At 31.4% G+C, this 8,880-nt stretch overlaps 1 long non-coding RNA gene across 1 annotated transcript in view; it reads left to right on the top strand.

Moving 5' to 3' along the window:
• LOC110267834 overlaps window positions 1-213 on the top strand; it is a 3,426-nt gene extending 3,213 nt beyond the window's left edge. The window contains exon 4 of the long non-coding RNA XR_002355773.1: window positions 158-213. This is a non-coding gene — a long non-coding RNA (uncharacterized LOC110267834). The remainder of the gene's footprint in view (window positions 1-157) is intronic.

Genomic DNA, 8,880 nt, shown 5'->3' with positions numbered 1-8,880 from the left:
TTATGGCTTCTGTTTAATACTTTAAGCTCTATAATCTGAGTGTCGGCGTTCTAGGATTCCTCTGGCTTTCCCGAGACCTTTTATATTAACTATGTGGGCACCTTTACCATACTGAGAACCTCCGGTTCTCATTCCATATTATGTTGTTGTTTTTCAGATGCAGGTCGAGAGGCATCTCGTTAGGCGTCTGGACTCTTGAAGCGGAGTGGTTACTGGGATATTTTGTTATGCTATGATGTATATATATGTACTTAGCTTTCTCTCCGCATGACTTATTCTTTTTGATCCTCTTAGAGGTTTATGGAGAGGCAGGATTGTGTATATGTACTTTTGGGTTTTGGATATGTATGTATATATGTGTAAATATTCTCCGGCCAGTCTTGACTTCGCAGGCTGAGTCAGGAGCTTGTTATTTTGTATCTTTGGCACTCTATTCCTACTTCTGTTATCTTATGTTTGATAGTTATGGTTTTCTTAGCACGCAAGTTAACTCGTTCCTTGAGCGTTGCGCTTTTATTTCGCGATTTTTATTTCCCCTATTCTTCAAGGCTCCTAGCATATTATAATTCTTCTGCTATTATATGTACTCGTTCTATTTTAGAGGTCGTAATACCACACCACCTCTGTTTTATGGCTTAAGCGTAAAGCTTAGTGTGATAGGGTGTTACACACACCAAAGGTCCAGGGGCATCCTTTGGAGGCAGTAACAGAATAAGGACTCAGGAAAAATCTACAAGTCTACATCTCGACACCTCCCAACAAGAAAATAACCCTCTTTTCAACAAAGCAACACCCCGAAAGGAAAGTCACGAACCAGAAAGTCATCAAAAATAGCCATCTTTTTATCTATCAGCAAAGGGAACTATCATGCATCAAACATGCCAAAGGAAAATCATCAAAGAGGCAACCTTTTCAAACAGTTCATTACTCCAAAACTTCAAATGCAAGGACACAATCAGAAATAGTAACAACATTCAAAATCCTAAAATGCATTAGCTAGCAGGAAACAAGAAAAAGGGGTGTATAAAATTAAAGAAACCCTAGAATGGTGCATATCACAGAAACCCTCAGATGTACATGCTACAACAACAAACGCCAAGAAAGATTCAAACTTTTCAACATGAATTCAAGCAAGAACAAAACTTCTCATGACCAAACGAAACTATAAAAAGAAATGGCGTGAAAGAAAGAGAGGAAGACAGAAAAACCAACCTGCAGCGAAGAGGGAATGGTGGAGCAATCATGAGACTGAAGCAACAACCGAAGCCACACTAACGATCATCTTCTCAAGTAAGGAAGAGGAAAGCACGAAAGCATAGAAACAGAGGGAGTAAGGAGAAAAGAGAAGTTGCAGTAAGCAAGGAGAAGAGAAATGGAAGAGAGAGGCCCTTTGAAAAATTAAAAAATGAGAAAAAGAAACGGCGAAGGGGGGAGTTAATGGGTTTTTAAAACCCTCGCACATTCCCAAGAGAGTGCAAAATGCGCGCTATAAAGAGAGAAACATTCCGCATTTAAAGCCACTAATGGAAAGTCTACAAACGAAGACCAACAGAAATGTTTGAGCTCGGCTTCTCTGAAAAATTCGAAGTCTAAAGGACTCGACCTTAAAAAGGAAAGACCGCACTCAAGCAGGGGCACTGTTCATACCCTGGATCGAGCTATCCGATCTGAGGAGATCGAAGACAAAGCAACCGACCTCTTCAGGTCAGCTTCCCCGACCTCTTCTCTAAAAGAGGTCGGCCAAATCGCTACAAGGGCCCAAGAAGGCCCAAACTAAGGGACACAGCCCAACCTAAAGGCAATTAAAGCCTAGAAAGATAAGGGCGGTTCCTCTGAAGATAAGATGACCTCACTTAAAGATAAAGATAAGATAACTAACTTATCTTATCTAGAAAGGTCAGCCCACGCTACTATAAATACACTGGAGTACCCAGGTATAAATCATACTCTGATTCTACTAAAAACCTGCTTAATACCCTTGCTAACTTAAGCATCGGAGTCCCTTGTAGGTACCACCACCCTCCGGTGACGAAGGATCAGCACCACCCACAAGTCGGACACATCGGCACCGACCAGCACAGAAGATCTTGTTCGAGATCGACCTCCAGTTTCAGGTAACCCTCGGAACAATCACTTTTATTAAAATCTGACCAGCACTTAACTAGTAAAAGAAAAGTGATTGTGAAATATTAGTTGTCAATTTAGCATATGTCAATTAGAATAGAAATTAATATATTCTTACTACAATTAATTATAGCCACACATTAAATAACTAACAAGCTAAACTAATTTTATTTTAATTGACATATATTAAAGTGACTAACTAATTATAATTCTGCCTACCTTTACTATTATGAAAAATAATCTAGATAATATTAATAACTTACATTACAAGACTCTCTTCCAATAACTTTTGTTCATTATAAGACCACTTTACTGAATATTCTGTCATTTGAGACGATTCATTGCTATTCATGGCCATTGTCCTCGAACTCCCGGAAAACATTGTCATGTTATCGTCTTCAACGAATTCAGTGTTACTGATCATTGGAACATAGAGAGTAATACTAGCATTTACACCACTACTAACAAAAATAGGATTACTTAGTATTTCTGCCATCATGCAAATCACTAAAGGATCTCAAATGCAATGATAATAATCTCCTTAACAAAAGAAAGTTTGAGAATAGTTTCTTGGAGAACAAAAAAATAATAGATAGATGAAGAAAAAGAAAGTATCCGAAGACTCGGGCCTTAATGATTTATATATACATATAGATACATATCTGATGGTTTTCAGTGGCTAAGAGAAGGGGGTTGAATCTTAGCCCCTTTTTCACTTAATAACACTTGCTGGTCTTTGAAACAACTTCTGGAGACTTTTTTATTTTTGTCTCGTACCTAGCCACGAGACTTTTTCTTTTTATCTCGTCACCCGGCACGAGAGATTTTTCAGTTTTATTTCCTGGGCAGCAGAAACAGAAATGGAGTAGAAGAAGGAGAGAATTACACCAAGATATATCCTGGTTTAGCTGCTAAGTGCAATGCAGCCTACATCCAGTCTCCATCACAACAATGATGGAATTTCACTATAATCATTCTTGATTACAAACACCAATTCTCCCTAGGAACTACCCTTCCTATCCGGGACAAGTCCAGAATCTAAACCCCAATCCTGAACTTGACTTGGTCACAGCCAAGCTTTCAACTGCTAAGTGCTAACCCAACTTGCAAGGAGATTCCCATAGAATCATGAAACACAACACAGATGTACAAAGGACCTCTAAGGACATCTATGGCTTTTTCTTTTAATTTTGTATACTCTTCCTTTTTCCGCTCTATGGCTTTTTCTTACAAACCTCACTGTTTGCCTTTTTCCATGAGACTCAAGACAGACAAAATTAAATAGAAAAATACAAAATGAAGAACATTAAAGGAGAAGAACTTCTGTTAGCTTAGGTAGTTATGAGAACTCTGTGCCTTGCACTCTCACTCCTTGCCTCAATCCCTGGTTGTTCTCCCTTATATATAGGGTGAAGCCTCCACAGTTAAAACCAAATAAACCAAGCTAAACTTCTTCTTCATGCAAACCAGTTCGGCCAGAGAGAGAGGAGAGATAACCGAATGCTAAAACCCAACATACAATTACCTCTGTGACTTCTCTTTACCCCAAGCTTCATCAATCTGAGCTTTCCAACTTGTCTTGCTCTCCAAGAAAGACTCATAGCCCTTGATGCTTCTTGGTGTATGACAGCTCCTCCTACTCCACTTTTGCTTCCTCTTTCACGTAGCCACCCTAGCTACCTTCTGTGATGAGTGAACCCAAAAGTAGAGACGAGCCATCCTTGAGATCTTCTTCCTCTGACCGAAATCTTCTTCTTCCATTTTTGGTATGGAGAAGCTGAACTTACTTCACTAAATCTTACCTTTCTTGGTTGAAGATCTCAGCCACAACATACTTTTTATTTTCTTTTTCTTACCATCATTATAATGGTCTTGTTGCTTGTTTCTCCTTCCTTTCGGTGACTAGCCATAGCTTCCAAGCTTTCTCTGTGAAGTGGCCGAAGTAGGAGAAGAGAGATAAGAGTGAAGAAAGAGAAACTTGAACAATAATTAATGAATGTGATAAAGTAAATTAAGTTTCCCACTTCCCTTGCTTTAGGTAGCGTGTAGCATTGATGATGTCTATCAAATCAAAAGTTAACTCTCTCTCATGTTTCCAATGCAAGTTAATTGAGTTTTAAAATCCATCCCAAAATGAGAAATGGGATCCGTTGGAAGCATGAAGCAAAATATTTACTTTTTTTCTCTCAATTGGTTTCGGACCAAGCATTGGATCTTTAATTTAAATATGGGCTAATGATAATATTAATAGAATCTGGCCCAACTAAACAATTCAGCCAACATTCACATCATAATTTGCATAAGGCTGAATTTTGATTTCATACTGGGCTTCGAATCTTTTCTTTTCTATTCGGCCCAAGAAACATAACTATAATTTCAACCACCATGATCTTAGCAATATAATATCAAGGTTGAGTATATGAATTCATGTTAGGCTAGCCAATATCTTTTCGGCCCAACAGAAACCTGCACCAACAAAATTATTAATTTAGCAATTGTAATTATGAAGATCTTGATTAATAATTTTATAATTAATTATGTTAATAATGTTTGATCATCATCAATTTAAATTAAAATTTTCAAACTCATCAATATCTTTTTTAAAACAGAAAAATATCTTAATTTAAATTTAAATTCATATCATCCTAGATTCTCTAGATATTATTATTGTTATTTCCATTACTCAATCTAATTTTCTCGCGAATTCTTCAAATAATAATGTGATTCATCAATTCAATTTGAGAGTAAAAAATAATAGGATTAATCTCTACATATAAGTGTTTTGCATTTACAAGCTTTACAAGTCTGAACGAAACTCACCCATTAAACGCGCTGCTTATGTTACGTGCTTTTTTAACAGAATTTTAAATCAATTCAAATCAATTAACGCGCAAATATATAACTTCCATTTTTCAAAAGATTTCATTTCTTTTTTCGAGTTTCTTACCAAATTTGTTGGATCTCCTTCGTGCGTTCTCTCTTTGCTTCGTTTTTTTCGATTTTCATGGTTTCTGCTTTGAAATCGTTTTGAAGATAATGGAACTTCAGAAATAAACCCAAACGATTACATAAATACACCCAAACGATTATAGAAATACACCCAAACGGTTATAGAAATACACCCAAATGATTACAGAAATACACCCAAACGATTACAGAAATACACCCAAAGAATTTAAGAAATATACCCAAAATAGGGGGAGACAATATATTTCTTCTTGAAATCTTTTAATGTTTTGTTGGTTAAGGATGAGGCACATGGCAGAGACAATCTAGAAGAAAAACCTAGAAGAACAATAAAACAGTACCTTGAATAATGTTTTTTCCTTTTTTCTTGGTGATTTTTTATGGAGATTTGTATCTTTTCTTGTTGATTTCTTCTACTCTTTGCGAGGAGTTGGAACGTTTCTGCAGAATCGTAGTAGTTTGTTTCGAATGTCCCTTGAATCTTGATTGTTTCTGTTTTGATTGAGAAAGAAGAGGAAGAGTGAACGTGTTGTGGAAGGGGCGCGCGTTGTAACTATAAAAACACATCTTCCAATAAAAAATGTCAGACGGTCTGCAAATTACTAATAAATTAAAAAAATGGACTAATGTGAATATCAATATCTTTTCACATTCTTCACCATATTTATGCTTTGTTTAGTTCTATGTTAGTTTTAGTTTATATCATTTGTTTTATCAGTGTCTTCGCATTCTTTACTATGTTCATATTTTGTTTAATTTTATATTAATTTTAGTTTATATTCTTTTGTTTTGAATATGTTATACTCTCAATAGTTTGGTTTTTACTTTTTTGTATTTTTTTGCTATGTTGTTATTCTCCTTTCTTCAACACTCTCGCCTCCGTCCTCTTTCATTGCCTTCATCCACTGTAATTGTAAATTTCATTCAATTTTACAGTCGTTACTACTTTCACGTATAACGTCCATTTATATCTTTTCTTCTCTTTAGTTGACTTATCTAATCTATATTTTCAGTCATTCCTCTCCCTTTTTAATTTATTCTCAACTTTTGACGTATGAAAATAGTACTGTATTTTTTTTATTAATTTAATGTAGAAAGAAATATTTTTTTGTCTTATTAATTTTGATGCAAAAAAAGCAGTTTCTTTTTGTTTGATATATTTTTTGTATGTTTTTATCTATCAATGATTGAATGAAAAAAGTTTCATAAATATTTTGTTAACTTATTTTTGTTTAAATTGCTTTATAATAATATTTTTTTAATTTTTTAAAATATTGATTATGTAGAATATTATGTTCGAAATTTGAATACATAAATATTTATTTTGACACTAAATTAAATTATTAATTTTGTCTATCACAATATTATTTATTTTATATATTGGCTAAGTTATTTGATTGGCATATATATAGGACGCCAAAAAAGTTTGCACTTATCAAGGATTTGTTAAAAATATTAATATGTTAATTTTCTAAACTATCTAAGCTATTAATTATTTAGAGTACTGAATTTGATATTTAATTATATAGAGTACTAGGTTTGACACTTATTAATTTCTTAAATTGTATTGTAAAAGAATTAATTAATTTAATATTATTTATTTGTCACATAATTAACATATAAAAGATAAAAAAATCTACACCTACCAATGGTAGAATGAAAAATTCTCACGCATATTTTGTTATTTTTTTTATTTGTAATCTATTTTACATTGAATAATTGTGAATATCAATATCTTTTCACATTCTTCACCATATTTATGCTTTGTTTAGTTCTATGTTAGTTTTAGTTTATATCATTTGTTTTATCAGTGTCTTCGCATTCTTTACTATGTTCATATTTTGTTTAATTTTATATTAATTTTAGTTTATATTCTTTTGTTTTGAATATGTTATACTCTCAATAGTTTGGTTTTTACTTTTTTGTATTTTTTTGCTATGTTGTTATTCTCCTTTCTTCAACACTCTCGCCTCCGTCCTCTTTCATTGCCTTCATCCACTGTAATTGTAAATTTCATTCAATTTTACAGTCGTTACTACTTTCACGTATAACGTCCATTTATATCTTTTCTTCTCTTTAGTTGACTTATCTAATCTATATTTTCAGTCATTCCTCTCCCTTTTTAATTTATTCTCAACTTTTGACGTATGAAAATAGTACTGTATTTTTTTTATTAATTTAATGTAGAAAGAAATATTTTTTTGTCTTATTAATTTTGATGCAAAAAAAGCAGTTTCTTTTTGTTTGATATATTTTTTGTATGTTTTTATCTATCAATGATTGAATGAAAAAAGTTTCATAAATATTTTGTTAACTTATTTTTTTTTAAATTGCTTTATAATAATATTTTTTTAATTTTTTAAAATATTGATTATGTAGAATATTATGTTCGAAATTTGAATACATAAATATTTATTTTGACACTAAATTAAATTATTAATTTTGTCTATCACAATATTATTTATTTTATATATTGGCTAAGTTATTTGATTGGCATATATATAGGACGCCAAAAAAGTTTGCACTTATCAAGGATTTGTTAAAAATATTAATATGTTAATTTTCTAAACTATCTAAGCTATTAATTATTTAGAGTACTGAATTTGATATTTAATTATATAGAGTACTAGGTTTGACACTTATTAATTTCTTAAATTGTATTGTAAAAGAATTAATTAATTTAATATTATTTATTTGTCACATAATTAACATATAAAAGATAAAAAAACCTATACCTACCAATGGTAAAATGAAAAATTTTCATGCATATTTTGTTAATTTTTTTTAATTGTAATCTATTTTACATTGAATAATATTATTTTTTATTGATTATTAGTTCAACATATAACACAATAAATGTAGCAATATAAGAACTTTGTTAATTGATTTTTCAAATAATCTGGGACCTAAGATAAGAATTTTGTTAATTGATTTTGTTAATTTATTTTTTATTTTTAATCTATTTTATATTAGATAATATTATTTTATTAATTATTCGATTTACATATAACATTTAAATGTGGTAAGATAAGAACTATGTTATACATTTTTTATTGTTTCAACCTTTATGATTATTTTCTTCTCTTTATTTTTCTATCTCATGAGCCATGTAAGTTTTAATTTATTATTTTTCATATATATTATACGTCTAACAACAATATATAGAGTCAATACAGAGAATTGACTATGACTTTGGTGTCTAATTTTTTGGACTATATTAATCCTACAATAAACTATTTTGGAAACTAAATTATAAGGACAAAATAGACATAAAATTTGTTTTGAAAAATCCAATAACTTCCTACTAAAATGACAGTTTTAAAAAATGTAAGACATCTGCAAATTGCTAATAAATAAAAAGAAAATGAACTGGTATAAATATCAATATCTTCACATTTTTTATCATCTTCATGCTTTGTTTAATTCTATGTTAGTTTTAGTTTATATAGTTTGTTCTATCAATGTCTTCGCATTCTTTATCATGTTCATATTTTGTTTAATTTTATATTAATTTTAATTTATATCCTTTTGTTTTGAGTACGTTATCCTTTCAATAGTTTAGTTTTTACTTTTTTGTATTTTTCTTGCTGTTCTGTTATTCTCCTTTCTTCAACACTCTCGCCTTCGTCTTCTTCCATTGCCTTCATCAACTGCGGTTGTTAATTTCATTCAGTTTTACAACGGTTACTACTTTCACATATAACATCCACTTATATTTTTTCTTCTCTTTAGTTTACTTATCTAATCTATATTTTCAAGCATTCCTCTGCCTTTTTAATTTATTCTCAA

Source organism: Arachis ipaensis, chromosome B10, assembly GCF_000816755.2.
Source record: "Arachis ipaensis cultivar K30076 chromosome B10, Araip1.1, whole genome shotgun sequence".
Taxonomy (NCBI): Eukaryota; Viridiplantae; Streptophyta; class Magnoliopsida; order Fabales; family Fabaceae; genus Arachis; species Arachis ipaensis.
The sequence above is the reverse complement of the archived record's forward strand: the minus strand, read 5'-3'. Positions and strand labels throughout refer to the sequence as shown.